General features: G+C 41.2%; 1 protein-coding gene across 7 annotated transcripts in view; it reads right to left on the bottom strand.

Annotated features, from left to right (window-relative positions):
• The window catches only part of SLC8A3 (solute carrier family 8 member A3), a 168,107-nt gene that overhangs the window by 67,708 nt on the left and 78,009 nt on the right, over nucleotides 1-22,390 (bottom strand). The window lies entirely within an intron of this gene.

Below are 22,390 nucleotides of genomic sequence, written 5' to 3'. Positions count from 1 at the left end.
ATTAGCTGACAAAGACTTTAAAACAGCTATTACAAATATGTTTAAGAACTTAAAGGAAAATACATCTTACTGAATGAGGAAACAAAAAACCTTAACGGAGAAATGGAAACTATACAAAAGAACTTAATAGAAATTTTAGATCTGGGTGGCCTTAATATCAGATTGGAAATAGGATAAGAAAAGATAAATGAACTTTAAGACAGATAAGATAAATTGTTCAATATGAAGAACAGAGAGGAAAAAACGGAAATATAGAGAAAAAAGAAAGAAAGAAAGAACCTCAGTGACCTGTGGGGTAATATCAAGCAGTATAACCTACGGTGATTGGAGTGCCAGGAAGACAGGGGAGAGAACAGAAAAGAAGAAACATAAAATAATGGTTTAAAATGTCCCAGTCAGTTCAGTTCAGTCACTCAGTCATGTCCAACTCTTTGCGACCCCATGGACTGCAGCACGCCAGACTTCCCTGTCCATCACCAACTCCCAGAGCTTGCTCAAACTCATGTCCATTGAGTCCATGATGCCATCCAACCATCTCATCCTCTATCGTCCCCTTCTCCTCCTACCTTCAATCTTTCCCAGCATCAGGGTCTTTTCCAATGAGTCAGTTCTTCGCATCAGGTGGCCTAAGTATTGGAGTTTCAGCTTCAGTGTCAGTCTTTCCAATGAATATTCAGGACTGATTTCCTATAGGATTGACTGGTTTGATCTGCTTGCAGTCCAAGGGAAAAATTAACTTACATAGCCTAGCAGCCTCAGTAAACACCATGTGGGATAAATATAGAAAACAACATTTAGGCACATCATATTCAAAGTGTCGATAACCATAGATAAAGAGAAAAAATCTTAAAAGCAGCCAAAGGAAAATAACATATTATATGTATTATATACCAGTAAACAGCAAATAACTGATCACTTTTTTTCCTAAACAACAGAGGTCAGAAGACAATGGAACCCAAGAAAAAGGGGGAAACAACTGTCAAACTAGATTTCTATGTCTCAGTAAAACTATATTTCAAAAGTGAAGGCAAAATAAATATATCTCAAGAGAAATGAGGAGAAGGCAATGGCACCCCACTCCAGTACTCTTGACTGGAAAATCCCATGGACAGGGAAGCGTGGTGCGCTGCAGTCCATGGGGTCACTGGGAGTCGGACACAACTGAGCGACTTCACTTTGGCTTTTCACTTTGATGCATTGGAGGAGGAAATGGCAACTCACTCCAGTGTTCTTGCCTGGAGAATCCCAGGGACAGGGGAGCCTGGTGGGCTGCCGTCTATGGGGTCACGTAGTCAGACACGACTGACGCGACTTAGCAGTAGCAGTAGCAAGAGAAATAAAAACAGAGAATATGTTTCCAGCAGTCCTGCACTAGAAATGTTAATGGAAGTTTCAGATCAAAAGAAATAATATCAAATGGAAACAGGTCTACAGTGAAGTCGCAACCACTGGACCATCAGGGAAGTCCCCATAAATGATTTTTTAAAAGAGCCAATTCATCAGAAAGCTACAGCTATCATAAATGAATATGCATCTAATAACAGAATTTAAAAATACATGAAATAAAACTGACAGTACTAGGATAAATTGTCAAATCCAAAATCAGTTGTGGATTTTTAACTCCCTTTTCTTAGTTATTCATGAAACAAACAAAATTCAGTAAGGATATAGATGATCTAAACAACATTATCAATCACTTCATTCTACACCCAATAACTATAGAGTATACTTTCCTTTCAAATGAAAATAAAATGTTCACCAAGATAAACCATCTACTAAGTCAAAAACAAATTCTCAATACATTTCAAAAGGCAGAAATTTTACAGAGTATGTACTCTGACCCCACAGAATTAAATTAGAAAACGACAATAATAAGACATAAGTAAAAGCCTCTAGACAGTTGAAAATTGGACTTTCCTGGTGGCTCAGATGGTAAAGAATCTGCCTGCAATGCAGGAGACATGGGTTCTATCTTTGGGTCGGGAAGATCCCCTGGAGAAGGGAATGGCTACCACTCCAGTATTCTTGCCTGGAGAATTCCACGGACAGAAGAACCTGAAGAGCTACAGTCCACAGGGCTGGAAAGAGTCGACAGGATTGAGCAACTAACACTTTCACTTTCAGTTGGAAATTACAGCCTGTTTATAAATAGCCCAGGGGTCAAATAAGAAATCCTAAGGAAAATTAGAATATTTTGAATTTAATGGTAATAAAAACAATATCAAAATTGTAAGACATGGCTAAAGCAGGGCTTACAGGGGAACATATGTTTAAATGCACATATTAGAAAAGGAAAAAGTTTCAAAATCAATAATGTTAGCTTCCATCTCAAGAAGCTAGGAAAAAGTGAACAAATTAAAACCCAAAGTAGAAGAAAGAAAATAAAGAATGGAAAACAGTATAATGAAAAATAGACAAACAAGAGGAAAAATAAATAAAACCAAAAGGTAGTTCTTTGAAAAGGTTAATAAAATTGATACGCTTCTAGCAAGCATTCTTGAAGAAATTGAAGGAACATCAGTACAGATCTTGTGGACATTCAAAGAATATTGTGGCCAATTTTATGCTAATAAATTTAACAATATAGATGACATGGACAAATTCCTTGAAAAATACAGTTCACCAAACCTGTCACAAGATAATACAGAAAATATAAGTACTATATTTTAGAGAAATTGCATTCTTTATCAAAACTTTCTAACAGGAAACTGTAAGTCCAAATGGTTTCACTGGTATATTCTACTGACCATCTAAGGAAGAAATAATTCAAATGCCACACAAATTCTTTAAGAAAAATGAAGAAAGAGAGTTCTTCTCAACTCAAATAACCTTGATACCCAAACCCTTGCAAAAACCTTATGAGAAAAAAAATTGCAGACTAATTTCCATCGTGAAAGTAGACACATACACAAAAATTAGTAGTAGTTTGAATCTGGACCTAGTACAACTTATGTCAGTATTATAAGATTGGTTTACATTTGAAAATTGATCAATGCAAAAACCATATGAACAGCTTTAAAAGCAAAACCATATGATTATCTAAAGAGACACAGGAAAAAAATCTGACAAAATTTAAAACCCACTCATGGTCTAAAAAAAAATTAACAGGGAACAGAAATAGAAGGAAATTCTTAGATTTAATAAACGGCATCAATGAAAAATTTATAGACATAATATTGAAGAAGATTGGGAACAAGAATGTCCATTCTTTCCATTCCTATTCAATACTATACTAACCAGTGCAACAAACAAGAAAAAATAAATTAAAAGCATTAAGAAAAAACTATAGAGAACATAATTGTTTATATTAAAAACCCTAAGAAAAACATAAAGCAACAATCAGCTGTTAACCAGGTAATTTAGCAATGTCATAGGACACAAGCTAATATACAAAACTCAACTGTATTTCTGTACACTAGCAACAAGCAACTGGTACATGAAATTTTAAAAATACTTTTAAATTTCACTTATTACCAAAAACAAAACAAAACAAAATACTTTGAGATAAATTCAAGGAGATATATAGAAGACATCTACACTGAAAGCTATCACACATTCCTGAGAAAAATTAAAGATCTAAACAAATAGAAAGATAAAGCATGTTCATGGGTTGGAAGCCTCAATAGTATATGGATTTCAATTCTCCCCAAGTTGACCTATGCATTCAGCACTACATTTCTAATTATAATCACAGCTGGTCTTCTATAATTAATAAGCTGATTCTAAAATGTATATGGAGATGCAAAGGAACTAGAATAATGTTTGAACAAGAAGAATAAAATTAGGGAATTCACACTACTTACTAAAATGCCACAGTAATTAAGCTAGTATGGTATTGGCAATGTAACAGAATAGTGAGTTTTAGTTTCCATGGAAGATAAATTGTTAGATAAAAAATTATGGCTATAAAATTTTAAAGAAAATCATTATACAGAGTGAAGTAAGCCAGAAAGAAAAACACCAATACAGTATACTAACGCATATATATGGAATTTAGAAAGATGGTAACAATAACCCTGTATGAGAGACAGCAAAAGAGACACAGATATATAGTCTTTTGGACTCTGTGGGAGAGGGAGAGGGTGGGATGATTTGGGAGAATGGTATTGAAACATGTATAATATCATATAAGAAACGAATTGCCAGTCCAGGTTCAATGCAGGATACAGGATGCTTGGGGCTGGTGCACTGGGATGACCCCGAGGGATGGTACGGGGAGGGAGGTGGGAGGGGGGTTCAGGATGGGGGGCATGTGTACACCTGTGGTGGATTCATGTTGATGTATGGCAAAACCAATACAATATTGTAAAGTAATTAACCTCCAATTAAAATAAATAAATTTAAATTAAAAAAAAGAAAATCATTAATAGGTTACTTAAGTTCAAGAAGAAAATCTCTAATACAGGGCATTTGAACAACTGGTATTCTGTACAATGAGTGCAACTCTAAATACTACAAATAAGACACATTGATTAGAGATATTGATTATGCATATGATAATGATTATCACTGTTTCTATTCTCAATGCATGTGCATCTTATTTTACATTTGACTAAAATTTTATTTTGCAACTCCTTTGTGCTAATACTCTCACATGCATTTTAATTTTATTTTATGAAATAAATATTCTTTAAAGATGGACTATATTCAAGATCTGTAAATTGAACTTGAGTTTTATTGTAGCAGGAATCTTAGTATTTAGAGATGTCTTTAGAAAATGAAGAATCATCCTTCTCATATGAATAATCATACCATATATTGTTGATTTGGAAAGTTCACACTCTGTTAACTCTGTTTTTATAATTTTATGATTATGAGGTTGCTGCTGATCATGATGAGAATAGTGATTACCTGTGTAGGAAGGAGGCTGATGTACTGAGAAGAGTACCAGGATGCAATTGTGATATCACTAGAGAAGACCGGTAATTTCGTAACGATGGAAGAGCTCGGAATCGGGATCCATGTTCCATTTGATTTGATTTAATTCTTTACTTTGTGTCTCTTTTTATGCCTTTGCTGTAGGAAGTAAATACACCAGGTATATTTACTGGTGTCTAGCTCTCCACTAGGGTACAGACACTTATACAGCTTGATTTTGTATCTCCCATGCTCAACACAGGACCTGACCTGTGGGAATGCAGAATAGAAGTTCCCCAGGGGGACAGAAGGAATTTTCAGAGACACTGAGATTTCAGCTGGTTCACAAAGGATGAGAGAGAACTCTCCTATATCATTCCTGGCAAAAGGGCCAGACTGAACAGAGGTGACAATTTCAGGATCCCACAGGTAGTTTAGTTTGGAGGAGCAAGAGTTACAAATAAATAGAAATTGAGACTGGAAAGGGAGATTAGGACCAATAGTTCTGACATCAGTAGAATATGATTTAATGTGATTGGCTTATATCTCTTCCTGTAGAAAACCAAGTAACTATACCTTCATAACTAAGAAAGGAGAGCATTTGTGAGCAATTTCCAGCTCAATTCCCAGAGTAAAAATGGTTTAGAAATAGGAAATAAGATAACTCTACTCAGTCACAGTGAAGCCAGGTTCCTTGTACATCAACCATGGCTGATAAATTTTATCAGAATCCATGAATAGGATAGCACATGTACACTCGAGTTGTAATAAATGTTGCCAGTGGCCACTGAGTGCTTGTTGACATGCATCTATACATCAGATCTTATCAGCAAGGGCACCCAAGGCATTTTCAGTCTCAGTGTGGGGACATGTTTGGCTTTCCCTGTGCTTTGGAACATTTCCAGAAGTCAGTCTCTTGATCTGTAGAGATACTACAGCAGATTAATTCATACCAATGCTGTTCAGTGGGGTCCTAATGTAATCATAGCAGTCCAAAAGGCCTCAGAGCAACCCTTCTACAAGAGGGATGAAATATGGGGAAATCTGCAAACAGTCCAGGAGTCTTCATTTCCGTACATTTACTTAACCCAGAAATGACTCCAGCAGGAGTTCCTGGCCACCTTTCCAAATTTGGGACTGGGGTTGAAAAGGATTAGAGAGCTGAGGCAGTATACCAGACAAACTCTGCCACCCAGGTAATTACCCTCATCCTTCCTGTTTTCCTTTCCAAAGACCTCCTTTTGTCACTGAGGTCCGGTCTTAAAATTCCTTTACCTCTTGCCTCTGAGAGATGTTTGGCATGAGTGGACGTGTTTGCCCTTAGACTTTCTTCTCTTGGATGTGCTTACAATGACTTCCTAAAGGGTTGCTCTCTATCTCCTTGTGTCCACTGCTGCTTAGGCTCTCTGATGACAAGAGCTTTGCCTGTCTGGTTCATTGTCATATCCCCAGTAGCTGGTAGAGCCTGGGACATAATAGAAGCTCCAAAAATTCATTGAGGAACTGGAAGAGTAGCCTGTGTTATTACTGAAACCAGTTTAGGCAGGCTTCTCTGTGTACCCAACTGAAGGCTATGGATTAGGGAAAAGGGCTCAGCCCTTCCTTTTCTCTTCTCATCCTTACAAATCTCTGTCCCAACGTTGTCTTCTCTTGGTGCCTTGTCTTCTCTGAGACTCAGGTATTCCCCTAGGCAGATCGCTAAATTGCTCCCAGAGAAGAATGTCCCCTTGGTGAATCAGAGCCCTGTCCACATGGTGTGTGGCAGGAAGATCCACCCTGAATTAGAACAGCTGCCACTCATGGTGTTGGAGTCTGGGTATATGAGAGTGTATTGAAGAAGCTGCCATTCTTAGACAGTTTTAGAATGCAAAACTATCAGTTTCCTAGTGTATTGAGAAGAAAATCTAAACCACTTCCTTACTACGGCCTGGGGGGTTGGCGGGGAGGGGGCTGTCTAGCTCTGTACTGTGACCGTGGTCCTGCCACGCTGGCCTGCCCTGACCTGCATTTCTTCTCCAGGCTCTTCCCCACTTCAGGGCCTTTGCATTTGATGCTTTCTCAGCCTGGACTGCTTTTCCCTCAGTATCTGCCAGTGTAACTTCTACACCTTAAATGCTGCTTTCAAGGGGGTTTCTCAAAATAAACTGTATCCATTATTTTTATCTTAGCACCTTTTTATTTTCTTTATAACACTCTCACACATTGTAATTATTTATTACTTAAACCAGGCTTTCCCAGTGGGCTGATAATTTCACAAGGGAAAAGGGTTTTGTTTTTAATTACCACCACACTCTCATTACTTCATGGCAGATAGATGGGGAAATAGTGGAAACAGTGGCTGACTATTTTTCTGGTTTCTCCAAAATCACTGCAGATGGTGATTGCAGCCATGAAATTAAAAGATGCTTACTCCTTGGAAGGAAAGTTATGACCAACCTAGATGGCATATTCAAAAGCAGAGACATTACTTTGCCAACAAAGGTCCGTCTAATCAAGGCTATGGTTTTTCCAGTGGTCATGTATGGATGTGAGAGTTGGACTATAAAGAAAGCTGAGCACCAAAGAATTGATGCTTTTGAACTGTGGTGTTGGAGAAGACTCTTGAGAGTCCTTTGGACTGCAAGGAAATCCATCCTAAAGGAGATCAGTCCTAGGTGTTTGTTGGAGGGACTAATGTTGAAGCTGAAACTCCAATACTTTGGCCACCTGATGCGGAGAGCTAACTCATTTGAAAAGACCCTGATGCTGGGAAAGATTGAGGGCCGAAGGAGAAGGGGACGACAGAGGATGAGATGGTTGGATGGCATCACCGACACAATGGACATGGGTTGGGGTGGACTCTGGGAGCTGGTGATGGACAGGGAGGCCTGGCGTGCTGCAGTTCATGGGGTCGCAAAGAGTCGGACACGACTGAGTGACTATACTGAACTGAACTGAACACTCTCATCACCCAGCACAGCTATTGGCACATGAATGATTCTTAATAAATATTTTTTAAATAAAAGAATAAATAGTCTATCTTATAACTTGTTTGTGGAATCTAAAACATGATACAAGTGAACTTATTTACCAAACAGAAGAGACTCACAGACATAAAAAACAAACTCATGATTTACCAAAAGGGAAGGGGGTCGGGGAGGGATAAATTAGGAGTTTGAGATGAGCAGATACCAACTCCTATCTACAAAATAAACAAACAACAAGGTCCTACTGTATGGCACAGGAAACTCTATTCAGTATCTTGTAATAAACTATAATAGGAGACAAACTGAAAAAGTATATACACATGTATATATACATATATACATGTATATATACAGCACAGAGAACTATATTAATATCTTGCAATAAACTATAATGGGAGAGAAACTGAAAAAGCATCTAAAAGTGTATATGTATATATACATGTATATAAATAAGCATTTAAGTGTATACATATGTATGTATATACATATCCATGTAACTGAATCACTTTGCTGTACCATAGAAACTAACACAACAATGCAAATCAACTATACTTCAACGTTTTAAATTTCTTAATAAAGAAATAAAGAATCTATCCTACCTGGCCATCTTCCCTCCTTCTGCAGAAATGACCTCTGTAATACTCTGAAGTAAAGAGCTCACTACATCTTGTGACAGTTTCAGTGTTAGGCTGCTCCAAGTGCTATAAAGTTGTTTTTACATCAAGCATGATGCCCTTACTCTAAAGTCCACCGACGGGTTTTAACTTTACAATGTGAGGACACATAGACTAAGTAATCTCTTGCTCTTCTGTGGCCAGATCTTCAAGCACTAGATTTTTAAGCTGTCATGACAATCCACAAACACTGCATTCATCCTATGGATGAGGACCTGTTCCAACTACAACAAGGAAATTTAGCTCAAGTAACAAACATGTATGTTACAATGGGGGTAATCATTCTTAACAGATGAATATTTTAAGGATTTGCTTAATTTGAAAACAGCATTTTGCAAACCATGTAATACAAAAGTAAACCACTCTTACTACTATTTGCTATCATAAATGATTTACAACACAGCATGAAAGATATGATCATAGGAGCAGTAATCCTAATAGGAAGAACATGACAGGAGACAAAACAAATATAAAGAGGAGCCCCCTAAATAGTTATATATTAGGTAGTAATTCAGGAGTTCCAGAAAAACATCTTTTCCTGCTTTATTGACTATGCCAAAGTCTTTGACTGTGTGGATCACAGAAAACTGTGGAAAATTCTGAAAGAGATGGGAATACCAGACCATCTGATCTGCCTCCTAAGAAATCTGTATGCAGGTCAAGAAGCAACAGTTAGAACTGGACACGGAACAACAGACTGGTTCCAAATCAGGAAAGGAGTATGTCAAGGCTGTATGTTGTCACCCTGATTATTTAACTTACATGCAGTGTACATCATCCGAAATGCTGGGCTGGAGGAAGCACAAGCTGGAATCAAGATTGCTGGGAGAAATATCAATAATCTCAGGTATGCAGATGACACCAGCCTTATGGCAGAAGGCGAAGAACTGAAGAGGCTCTTGATGAAAATGAAGGAGGAGAGGAAAAAGTTGGCTTAAAACTCAACACTCAGAAAACTAAGATCATGGCATCCAGTCCCATCACTTCATGGGAAATAGATGGGGAAACAGTGGAAACAGTGTCAGACTTTATTTTTTTGGGCTCCAAAATCACTGCAGATGGTGACTGCAGCCATGAAATTAAAAGACACTTACTCCTTGGAAGGAAAGTTATGACCAACCTAGACAGCATATTATAAAGCAGACATTACTTTGCCCACAAAGGTCCATCTAGTCAAAGCTATGGTTTTTCCAGTGGTCATGTATGGATGTGAGAGTTGGACTGTGAAGAAGGCTGAGCGCAGAAGAATTGATGCTTTTGAACTGTGGTGTTAAAGAAGACTCTTGAGAATCCCTTGGACTGCAAGGAGATCCAACCAGTCAGTCCTAAAGGAAATCATCCTGAATATTCATTGGAAGGACTGATGCTGAAGCTGAAACTCCAATACTTTGGCCACCTGATACGAAGAACTGACACACTGGAAAAGATCCTGATGCTGGGAAAGATTGAAGGTGGGAGGAGAAGGGGATGACAGAGGATGAGATGGTTGGATGGCATCACGGACTTGATGGACATGAGTTTGAGCAAGCTCCAGGAGTTGGTGATGGACAGGGAAGCTTGGCATGCTGCAGTCCATGGGGTCACAAAGAGTCGGACATGACTAAGTAAATGAACTGAGGTAGTAATTTACCTTTTCTGATTTGTTTCCACACTGGTCAAAAGAAAAATATGTACCCTTCTGAGCTATAGAGATTTTAAGAAAGTGCATGTAGAGGTATTTTGAAAACTGAAATCCTATTCAAACACAAGATGATGATGGCAGTGAAGATTTGGGATAAATGTAAAAGTGTGTCCTGGATTTTGGTGGGTAATGCTATACGGTGCAAGGGTGAGCTAGGACAGAGTCATTACAATGGAGTATGTAGCACTCACACACAAGACACAGAGGCTTAAAAGTACCAGGGGATCCTGAGCAAGAGAGTACGTATTGGAGATAGTGAGAGATACAAGCAAAACCACAGGGTGCTGGTATCTGGAGGCCAGCTTGAGTTTTCTGCCATCAAATAATTCTTTTTTAGTAGGGTGGAATCATGCTCCCTCCAACTCAGTCCTCAAACAATACTTTGGGCATTTCTTTTCTTTCACTATTTAAGTTGGCTTTAGCCCAGAGAGAAATCTGAGTCATAAGGACTAGTCAGTAATCCACCATAGTGGTCCAGATGAAATGAAGCGAAAGCCTCATTGGAAGTATTAGGAATGGAGGGAAAGATAACAAGAAGCAGCAAATTTTGTAGGACAATCCAGGGGATTAGCCCACTCACTAGATTCGAGAAGCAGTTGGAGATGATAGACACCATAATGAGATCAGAGAAAGTAGTGGTACCATGGACAGAAGCAGGGGCACAGGATGGGTGGGGTGGCAGTGGAGATGGGGGAGAGAGTGCCTAAGATAGTCCCCAGCTGCCCAGGAGAGTGGCGGTGTGGATGAAGATGCCATGTGCAGTGCAGAGAGAAAAAGCACCAAAAAAAGAGGATTGGGAAGAGATAATGAGTTCAGCTTCAGATAGGCTGAAAATGAAATATCTGTGAGACATCAAGACAGGAAGCTGGAGAAGAATCTAAAGATCAGTGGGAGGTCTGGGCTGAGGATAGGAAATTGTGAACCACTGGCACGCAGGTGATCACTGAAATTACAGGAGTAATGAGATGATTCAGATAGCTTGTAGACCTAAGAAAGAAAACGCATAGGGGCAGAGGAGCCTGAAAATGATACTGAGAGGGGGCAGTTGGAGAGGTGGGAGAAAACCAGGGTCCAAGTGAGTTGAGAGTTTCAAGAAGAGAGTGGCCCCAGTGGGAAATGCTGCAGACAGCATGCAAACCATGTTAACGACATGAAAATACATGTGTGCATGAAACGAAAACTGTGAAAACATTTTGTTTCAGTGTGAGGCAATGTGTGATGGTGCTGCTTTAAAATGAAGATTTGGAAAAAAAATTTTAATGAATATTTGAGATGTCTTTAATGTTAACAAAAAGAAGACTGTTTGTTTTATTGATTTGGAAATTCCCTTAGCAGTTTCATGTTAGAGCATGAGGGCAGTAGTCTGTCTACAAGCGTTTGATGAAGTGGAAGGGGTGACTATTAAAAAATTCCATAAAGAAACCTGAAGGGAAAGGGAAAGACCAAACAATCGTCTGAGGAGTGTATTTGTCTGTTGGTTTGGTTTGGCTATATTAACAGAGACCTAGGCCTGCTTGTAGAAAGGTGCTGAGAATGGGGAGAGAGGGGAGCACCAGAGTTGGAGAGATTGAGACCAGCAGCTGGGCTGGGATGATGGAGCACAGACGCTGAAGTTGCCAGAGAAGGCTGGGTCAAGGGGACACCTGAAACCTTGACTCCCACAGCTACTGTGGACTTGGCTGCTCTGGGGCTGCAATCTCAGCCCAATAAAACCTATAAAGAATGGAACTGTACACACTGCTATATTTAAAACTGATACCAACAAGGAACGACCTAGCACAAGGAATTCTGTAATAACCTAAATGGGAAAAGAATTAGAAACAGAATAGATACTTGCATATGTATAATTCAATCACTTTGGTATATACCTGAAAGTAACACAAACATCACTAATCAACAACACTCCAGTATAAAATAAAAGCTAAAATAAATAAAGAATGGAACTGTACAAAGCATATTGACCATCTCCGTGGATCCCTGGCTGTCCAGTACACTTACACCCTCATTGTACCCCGATTATCCTGAGACAGTAACCTCTCCCAACACCCCAGACAGTCCATTGCCTACCCCCAGAAGGTCATCTATGTCCTATAGAATGCTTAGGCGTGCTATTTCCCACACATCATTTGGGTGTGGTTTCCCCCAAATCACTCCACCCTAGGCATAGAAAAGCACCATGTGAAAACCAAACTGGCTAATTTATGATTCTTGACTGTCATATGCATTTTGAAGCATTTGTTTATATAATTTTTTTACACTGAACATAAAATTTCTACATACAATGTTAAATACATACACCCTACTTTAAACTTGATGTATTTTATTTGCTTTAGGTCTACACAGGGGCAGACTTTAAAAGAATCTGCTTCCCAAACCTGCATGCATCATAAACAATAACTTGTGTTTGTAGATGTGAAGAGGTAGCAAGAATACACAGAAGAATTATACAAAAAAGATCTTCATGACCCAGATAACCACGATGCTGTGATTACTCACCTGGAGCCAGACATCCTGGAATGCAAAGTCAAGCAGTCTTTAGAAGTATCACTACACACAAAGCTAGTGGAGATGAGGGAATTCCAGTTGAATTTTAAAAAAAAATTCAGTTTATTTCAAATCCTAAAAGATGATGCTGTGAAAGTGCTGCATTTAATATGCCAGCAAATTTGGAAAACTCAGCAGTGGCCACAGGGCTGGACAGGTCAGTTTTCATTCCAATCCCAAAGAAAGGCAACATCAAAGAATGTTCAAACCACTGCACAGTTGCACTCATTTCACACACTAGCAAAGTAATGCTCAAAATTCTCCAAGCCAGGCTTCAACAGTAATGTGAACTGTGAACTTCCAGATGTTCAAGCTAGATTTAGAAAAGGCAGAGAAACCAGAGATCAAATTGCCAACATCCGTTGGATCACTGAAAAAGCAAGAGAGTTCCAGAAAAACATCTACTTCTCCTTTATTGACTACACCAAAACTTTTGACTGTGTGGATCACAACAAACTGGAAACTCTTAAAGAGATGAGAATACCAGACCACCTGACCTGCCTTATGAGAAATCTGTATGCAGGTCAGGAAGCAACAGTTAGAACTGGACATGGAACAACAGACTGGTTCCAAATAGGAAAAGGAGTACATCAAGGCTGTATATTGTCACCCTGCTTATTTAACTTATATGCAGAGTACATCATGAGAAATGCTGGGCTAGAGGAAGCACAAGCTGGAATCAAGATTGCTGGGAGAAATATCAATAACCTCAGATATGCAGGTGACACCACACTTATGGCAGAAAGCAAAGAAGAACTAAAGAGGCTCTTGATGAAAGTGAAAGAGGAGAGTGAAAAAGTTGGCTTAAAACTCAACATTCAGAAAACGAAGATCATGGCATCCAGTCCCATCACTTCATGGCAAATAGATGGGAAAACAATGGAAACAGTGACAGACTGTATTTTCTTGAGCTCCAAAATCACTGCAGATGGTGACTGCAGCCGTGAAATTAAAAGACACTTACTCCTTGGAAGAAAAGTTATAACCAACCTAGACAGCATATTATAAAGCAGAGACATTACTTTGCCAACAAAAGTTTAAAAGCTATGTCAAAGGTTTAAAAGCTAGTCAAAGCTATGGTTTTTCCAGTAGTCATGTATGGATGTGAGACTTGGACTGTAAAGAAAGCTGAGCGCCAAAGAATTGATGCTTTTGAACTGTGGTGTTGGAGAAGACTCTTGAGAGTCCCTCGGACTGCAAGGAGATTCAACCAGTCAATCCCCAAGGAAATCAGTCCTGAATATTCATTGAAAGGACTGATGCTGAAGCTGAAACTTCAATATTTTGACCACCTGATGCAAAGAACTGACTCATTGGAAAAGACCCTGATGCTGGGAAAGATTGAAGGCAGGAGAAGGGGACAACAGAGGATGAGACGGTTGGATGGCATCACCAACTCGATGGATATGAGTTTGAGCAAGCTCCAGGACTTGGTGATGGACAGGGAGGCCTGGCATGCTGCAGTCCATGGGGTCGAAAAGAGTCAGACAGTACTGAATTGAACAGAGCGACTGAACTGAACTGATGATTCAACACATTAAGTAATCAGTCTAAGAAAACTTAGAGTGTTCATTGTGTTTACAAATAAAATATATGAATAAATAAAATGTGCTAATATGTCTGAAAACTAAAGAAAAAGAGAAGAGAAAGAAGAGAGTCTCCTTGGCAAGCAAGAGGTGCACCTCTTCCCTCAGACATAGGATGCAGAAAGAGTTCTAAGATGAGGCAAGAATTAAAGAGTATTTTCATCATTGTTTCAGAGTAAATCATCCATTGAGGGTGAGGCAGGTGGGTGGGTTTGGAGACTTGGGAAAGATGAGAAAGGCTCAGACTGGTCATTGAGGGAATGGGACAGGCAGCCAACAAGAAAGGAATGAAAGGCTGGCTACAGATCCGTGGTGGTCTGGACAGGACTAGGGAGCAGAATCTGCATGGAGACCATCAGTGGGTTTCACAACTTCCTGCCATCTCTTAGCCTGGAAGCAGGAATGAAGGCAACAGGCAGTGCACAAGTCAAGGCTGGGGGTTTCTGGGTCTTACAATTTGTTCTCCTGTGGCTCCCAGATGCCTCTCCAGCCTGACTGTATTCGTTTCCTAGGGTTGGCATAAGAAAGTACCACACAGGGTGGCTGGAAGCAACAGAAATGTACTGCCCCACAATTCTAGAGGCTACAAGTTTGAAATAAAGGTACTGGCAGGGCCATGTTCTCTCTGATGCTCCCTGCTTCTGATGGCTCTAGGGAAGGATACTTCCTTGACCTTTCCCAGTTTCTGGTGGTTGCCAGCAATCCTTGATCTTCCCTGGCTTGAGGCAGCATCACTCCAATCTCAGGCTCATTCGTCACATAAACTGCCTGTGTATCTGGGTCTCTTCTTCTCTTCTACTAGAGATATACCTCATACTGGATTTATGAGGTATGCCCACCCCACTCCAGTACGATCTCATCTTAACTTATTACATTGGTAAAGACCCTATTTCTAAATAAGGTTTCATTGACACACAGACACGAAATTTTGGGGAAGAGCCAAGTACAGTGGTCTTTGTGCCCAGTAGAGACTCAAGCATGGGGATGGTCTTGAAAAAGAGTACTAGCATTGAACCTTTAATGCCATGCTTGGTCTGGCTGATGCACGGAGACGAAGACCTACAGCATTTACTGACTGCAGTAGCACTAAGAACTCTTCCTATTTTATATTCCTTTATTTATAAAGTCATTTGTATTCCAGAAAGGGCAGTTATTTAGCCATTCTTACCTCAGTGTTAATCCCTTAAGACAGAGAAAATGATCCTGCTAAAGGGAAAGGGAGATTAAAAATGAGATGAATTACAAAATTGTTAGCACTATAACCACAGCTAAATCAACATGCACAGAAAGAGCCGGGATTGCTTAAAATTGGTTCAGAAATCTGCTCCTGTGCTAAAGCAATGCTAAAGCATTCCATTAGGTCATTTGTCTACCTTGTTTAGATATAGCAAGTTCAAGGTGAAAATCAGAATTCAGCAGCCTAACCTGACTAGGGCTTCCCTGGTGGCTTAGATGGTAAAGAATCTACCTGCAATGCAGGAGACCTGGATTGAATCCCTGGGTTGGGAAGATCCTCTTGAGAAGGGAATGGCAACCCACTCCAATATTCTTGCCTGGAGAATTCCATGGACAGAGGAGACTGGTGAGCTACAGTCCATGGGATCGCAAAAAGTCAGACACGACTGAGCAACACACACACACACAACCCTGACTGTGGCAGAGGAAGCTTTTTTTTTTTCCTGAAATTGCTAGGTGTTGGTGTAAATTTCTTCTCTGAAGATTTGATACGAAGCTTTATGAACTCCTAACACTGGAATAACTTAAATTAGCTCTTCTTAGATGGTGTTCAGAACTCAGAGATGCCTTTTACCTTCTTCTGAAGAAAGCTTATAAAATAAAGCCCTGGGTCCTTGAATGCTTAGGACAGGCAAGGTTGTATCAACAAAGGTAAGTGAGAAGTCAAGGTTGGAGGAAAAAATTTAAGCAGGAAGAACCTAACCCCTCATGGATCATGTGACATCTCACAGCTCTGGGGCTTTAGCGCTGTTGACGTCTGCGGATCATCTAGGATTTTAGAGTTGGAAGGGCTGTGAGAATCATTTCAGTTCAGCCTTCTCATTTTGCAGATGAAGCAACTGATAGTAACCAGCTCAAGGGCACATTAAGGGCTTTTAACTGAGCTGGGGATGGGGACTCAGGTCTCTTGAGTCTCATCCCAGTCATCTTTCCACTACACGCAACAGTGTTCAAAAGAAAACTGTAGGTGCAGAAAAGGATTCCCCCCACATACATCTGCTATGATTTAATCTGCATGCTCCAATCCCCTCCGCCCTGAAAATTCAGGTTCAGAAATGCAAAGACTAAAATCTGGGGAGAGGTATTGGCTTAGAAAACCATTCTGTAAACATCTCTTCTCTCCCTGCCCCCAACCCTACCATCCTTTGGCAATTTCATTAAAATAGCTTTGACTTGAAACTGGCCTGGAGATCACCACTGACTCTGCAATTATATAAGCGCTCAATGGAATGCATTATCATACCAAGCAAAACCCCCATGACTACGATGGAGCTGTGCTGCCTGAAAGCTCCAAGACTTTAAGGTAGACAGGCACAGCACTTGCTCCATCCGCAATTCTCAGGTGCACTGGTAAGTCTGTGGTCGACAGAGCCTGGAAGGTAAAACAAACCCATGATGTGTCTTCATCTGTGGCTCTCAAAAGAAATAATTTCCACTAAGTCTTCCTCTCACAAAAGGGACACTCCAGTCATGCTTACTGACAGGGTTGGTTCCTTCCCATTTCAGAGAGAAAGCTGCCACTTCCATGTAAGATCCAGAGGGGTACCAGGTAAACTTCCATCTTTAAAAGCCAATCCATGAGGAAGGAAATGCCTTGGGTTAGATTCTCCTTTGGAGAAGGCAATGGCACCCCACTCCAGTACTCCTGCCTGGAAAATCCCATGGACAGAGGAGCCTTGTAGGCTGCAGTCCATGGGGTCGCTAAGAGTCAGACATGACTGAGCGACTTCACTTTCACTTTCCACTTTCATGCATTGGAGAAGGAAATGGCAACCCACTCCAGTGTTCTTGCCTGGAGAATCCCAGGGACGGGGGAGCCTGGTGGGCTGCCATCTATGGGGTCACACAGAGTTGGGCACGACTGAAGCGACTTAGCAGCAGCAGCAGCAGCAGCAGCAGATTCTCCTTATGGGATTTTTAGCAATGGTACCACTGTACCACAAGCATATCAATAGATAAACTTCATCTGAGCAGGATCGCCCGCAAAATCTGAGGATGATTCTCATCTTCTTCAAAATGAATAAGCCAGTTTAGTTTGATGACTTCTCCTTAGCAGCAAATTGAGTTGTCTCACTATATAGCTTCAGATACATAGCTTGATTTAAAATAAAATATAAGGAGGGACTTCTCTGGCTGTCTAGTGTTAAGACACCACCTTTCAACGTAGGGCGGCAGGTTCAACCCCTGGTCAGCGAACTAAGGTCCCCCACATGGTGTGGAGGTGTGGCCAAAAATAAACAATTAATTTTAAATAAAATAGTGACCTCTGTTTTCCAGGGGATTCCTGCCAGCAGCCCCTGGCATATTTTTGAGATGGATTCTCATCCTAGCTCTAATGGATGCCCAGGTGTGCCACCCAGATTCCCCTTTAAGACAGGAGTGTTCTTCCTCTAGCTGCTGGGGGTGTTGGTGGCTAAGTCCCCACTAGAGCACAGCCCTCTTAGGGCAGGATGGGGGGCCTGCACCCAGTGACTGGTCTGACCCCTTACCCCAGTTCAGGATATCTCTGTAGCGCCCTCTACGCTCCAGAGTTCCACATGGACCAAGACCCCGAGGTCTTTGTGTAACTAGCCTCACAGCTCAGTTTCTCCTCTGCCCAGTAATGCTCCCTTCACTTCCTCCACAGGTACACAACCTTAGAGCTGCCCACATTCAACTTCCTTCTTGCAGATCTCCATCTCAGAGTCTGACTTCTGGGGAAACCAACCTGTTACACCAATGCTTAGGTTGTTCTTTACACAAAGACTAGGCCTCCTATAGATATGCATTCATCATTTTTTTAAAGTTTTCTTTATTTCCTGATTCTTCGACCTCTGGGGCTTTGCTGATCCTGCCCCTCCTTGGGCTAGCCAATTTCTAGAGATAGTAGAGGACTCATCAGCAAGTGAGCCTTTCATATATAAGACAACCAACCCAAAGCCCATTCCTTCAACCACCTCCATTATCGGGGTCTTATACTCTGGGTCACTTTCCACATGCTATAAGCACCCCAAGACTAGATGCCAGACTGCTAGAGATAGTCCCTATACCTGGCGTGCATGCCTGGGCAGTCACTAAATTGTGTCCGGCTCTTTGTGACCACCATAGACTGTAGCCCGCCATGCTCCACTGTCCATGGGAGTTTCCAGGCAAGAATACTGGCATGGGTTGCCATTTCCTTCTCCAGAAGATCTTCCCAACCCAGGGATTGAATCCTGTGTTTCCTGCCACTCCTGCATTGGCAGACAGATTCTATTCCACTGAGCCACCTGGGAAGCCCTATACCTTAGAGTCCACCAAAAATATTCAAACTAGCTAATCCTAAGCCTGCTTACTCTGCTTTGCCAATTATTTCCTACAGGAACCACAATAAATGAACACTCTTGCCCACGTTTCCCTCTGGCAACAAATCCTGGTGCTTCTCCACATAGCCCTGCGTGATATGCCAGGCCTCCTGTCTCTGCAGATCTGTGACTATAAAAACTTATTCCTCCATAAAGTCATTTCCATATCTGTGTGTCTTACCACACCTGATTAAAATAAATCTTGGGTATATTTTAAAACAAGGTATTAGAGAGACACTTCTCCAAACCAACAACGTGTCTGAATCCCTTTAAGATCCAGGAGCCATGGGAAGACATTGGCATTAGTCATTCCCAAGCAAGCTGCCTGATGCTCTCGAGGCCAGGCTACAACAGGCAGATTTCAAATGCTTCATGCACCCTACTCCTTTTCCACTCACACTCTGACTTCTCACATTCTTTTCTCATTCTGGAACAAATATGGACAGGAAACACTTACTCTAGCAGAAGCTACCCAAACAAACTCTAGGGTCTTCTGAAGCTACTCTAGAATCTACTCTGCCTAGAACTTGGTCTTCTCAGCTCTGACCACCAGAAATTTCCAGGCTCAAATCTTTATTTTTTCTCCCTGGTTTCTTGAGGGATCATCCTTCTCCTAGAAGCAAAATTCAGTCCTAAGAAGGGATGCCTGTGCTCCTGTACACATACATCCCCATATAAAAATATAAACCCTGTTTGGTCGTCTCTTTGTTCCTTAATGAACTGTCCAACATGTCACAAAAGAGCTTTCAGAAGAAATTTAAGAGGCCTTTGAAGCTTCTCCTACCTCCAAGTTTAGGAATCTCAAGATGCTTAGGATGCTGCGGGTGGGAGCATCAGGAAGATGGAGGTAGAAAGGACACATCAAGGTGTATACAAACACACCCACAAATGTAAAATTGGTCTCCTCTGAACACAGTGAAATACAGCTTTGCTCTACACAGCCATTCAAAGATTGTCCTTTCCTTAAATATTTGGACCTGGAATGAGTTTGGAACTTTACTGTCATAAGAAGTCTCTAATGAGAAGTCATGCTGAATCATTCATCCATCTGAGCACTTCAAGAGCATGTCAATGCAAGGATCTTATACGACCCTGCTCATTAAAGTCCTATAGCTTCACAATTGTATTTACGTGCAAGTATTTTTCTGTTGTTGTTGGGAATCATTTGTGTCCAGGTGACATCCTTTAATTTCAGGAAATCAGCATTTTGGGTACAGAAGTAGTGTTTTCCCCTCATTCTAGTGACAACATTAGTCCTCACAGAGCACCAAGCTGAGCTCCCTGTGTTATATGCAGCATGTCCCCACTAGCTGTCTATTCTTCACATGATAGTGTATATATGTCAGTCCTAATCTCCCAATTTGTCCCCCTCCACATTCCAGTGAGAAGAGCACCGGATAAAAGATCCTATTTCCAAGGATACCCCTAAATCACTCTGAAGCTTTGGGTGGAAAAGCATTCCTTTCTCAGTATATTAATTTTTTATCAGAGAAAGGAGACTAATTTGACATGCTTTCCCCTATATGGACACTGTGAGCCTTCATGTTTCCATAGGGAATTAGGAAAGCTTTGGAAAGGCCTTGCTATAGTCAAGCAACTATAGGGATCCTATTGTAATGGAATGAATTATGTTCCTTCTCAAAATTCATAAGTTGAAGCCCTAACTCCAAACGTGATGGTATTAGGAGGTGAGAGGTTGGTAATCAGGTTTATATAAGGTGATGAGGGTGGAGCCCCCATGATGGGATTGGTGCCCTCATGAGGACAGAGACACAGATGCAGAGAACAGACCTGTGGAGATGGGGTGGGGAGGTGGGACAAACTGGGAGATTGGGACTGACATATACATATTATCACGTGGAAAATGGATAGCTAGGGGGAACTCGCTGTATAACACAGGGAGCGCAGCTTGGTGCTCTGTGGTGACCTAGATGGGTGGGATGGAGGGTGGAAGGGAGGTCCAAGGAGGGGATGTGTGTATACATATAGCTGATTCACTTCGTTGTACAACAAAAACTCACACAACATTGTAAGGCAATTATATTCTGATAAGGAAAAAAGAAAGAAGGAAACACTAGAGCCTTCTCTCTCTGCCAAGTGAGGGTATAATGATAAGGTAGCTGTCTACAACTTGAGAAATAGACCCTCTCCCGATACTACATCAGTTAGCATTTTGATCTTGGACTTTCCAGCCTCCAGAAATGAGAGAAATAAATGTCTGTTATTTATACACTAAGTCTATGGTATTTTGCTATTAGCAGCCAAGCTGACTAAGACATACACATCTTATCTGTTCACCCCAAGAATCATATAATGTCCCAGCTGGCAGGCTAGCTCAGATCTCATCCAGCATATCACTATCACTTTACAGAGAATGAATCCAAGGTGCAGAAGGGAAAAGTAAACTGCTGAAGCCCATACAGACTACTTAGTGGCTGATGTAGTCTCTCAGCGCAGAGTCTCAAAAGACTGTAATGAAGCAGCTACGAAGCTGGGTTCTGGAGTTAAGGCTTGATTTCTGGATTTGCCACCAACTACTTATGTAACCTTGCATTACTTGTGTGACATCTCTACAGGCAGTTTTTCATCTGTACACTGAAGATGATAATAACCTTGTAGGGACGCTGTGAAGATTAAATGCAATAATACCTAGGATGTCTCCTGGCAAATAATTAGTGTTGCCTGAATTAGTGGTCCCCAACCTTTTTGGCACCAGGGACCAGTTTCAGGGAAGACAATTTATCCACCCCAGATTGTGGGTGGAGGGGATGGTTTCAGGATGATTCAAGCACATTACATCTAACGTGCACTTTATCTCTATTATTATTACACCAGCTCCACCTCAAATCATCAGGCATTACATCCTGGAGGTTTGGGACCCCTGGCCTAAATGCTAGCTCCTTGTGGTAGAGGCCAAAACAGATCTGGGCTCCCCTTCCACGGTGTAGAGTTAAGCTGTCACTGCGACCCAGCTGACCAGTCAGGGGTACATTTCTCAGTCCCTATGCATCTAAGCAGGGTCACATGACTGAGTGCACACACCAGAGAAGTGCAAGTGAAGTGCGCCACCACTGGCCCAAGGTGGTCCAGTAACAGGCACAAAATTTACCATCTTCTGTTTTTTCCTTTTAACAATTTTATTGATTTATTTATGGCTATGCATTGGGGGTCGCAAAGAGTCAGACACGACTGAGTGACTGAATTGAACTGAACTGAACTGATGTTGGTTCTTCATTGCTGCATGGGCTTTTCTCTAGTTGCAGCAAGCAGAGGGCTACTCTTAGTTGCTGTATGCAGGCTTGGTGCAGCGGCTTCTCTTATTGTGAAGCAAGGGCTCTAGGCCGCATGGGCTTCAGTAGTTGGGGCATGTGGGCTCAGCAGTTGCAGATCCTGGGCTCTAGAGCACAGGCTCAATAGTTGTGGTGCATGGGAGTAGCTGCTCTGTGGCACGTGGGGCCTTCCCAGACCAGGGATCGAATCCCTGTCTCCTCCATCAGCAGGCAGATTCTTTACCACTGAGCCA

The sequence above is a fragment of the Bos grunniens genome, chromosome 10 (assembly GCF_055505025.1).
Source record: "Bos grunniens cultivar Pamir isolate PY7600 chromosome 10, Bosgru_T2T1.0, whole genome shotgun sequence".
Taxonomy (NCBI): Eukaryota; Metazoa; Chordata; class Mammalia; order Artiodactyla; family Bovidae; genus Bos; species Bos grunniens.
This window is presented reverse-complemented; position numbering and strand designations above follow the sequence as displayed.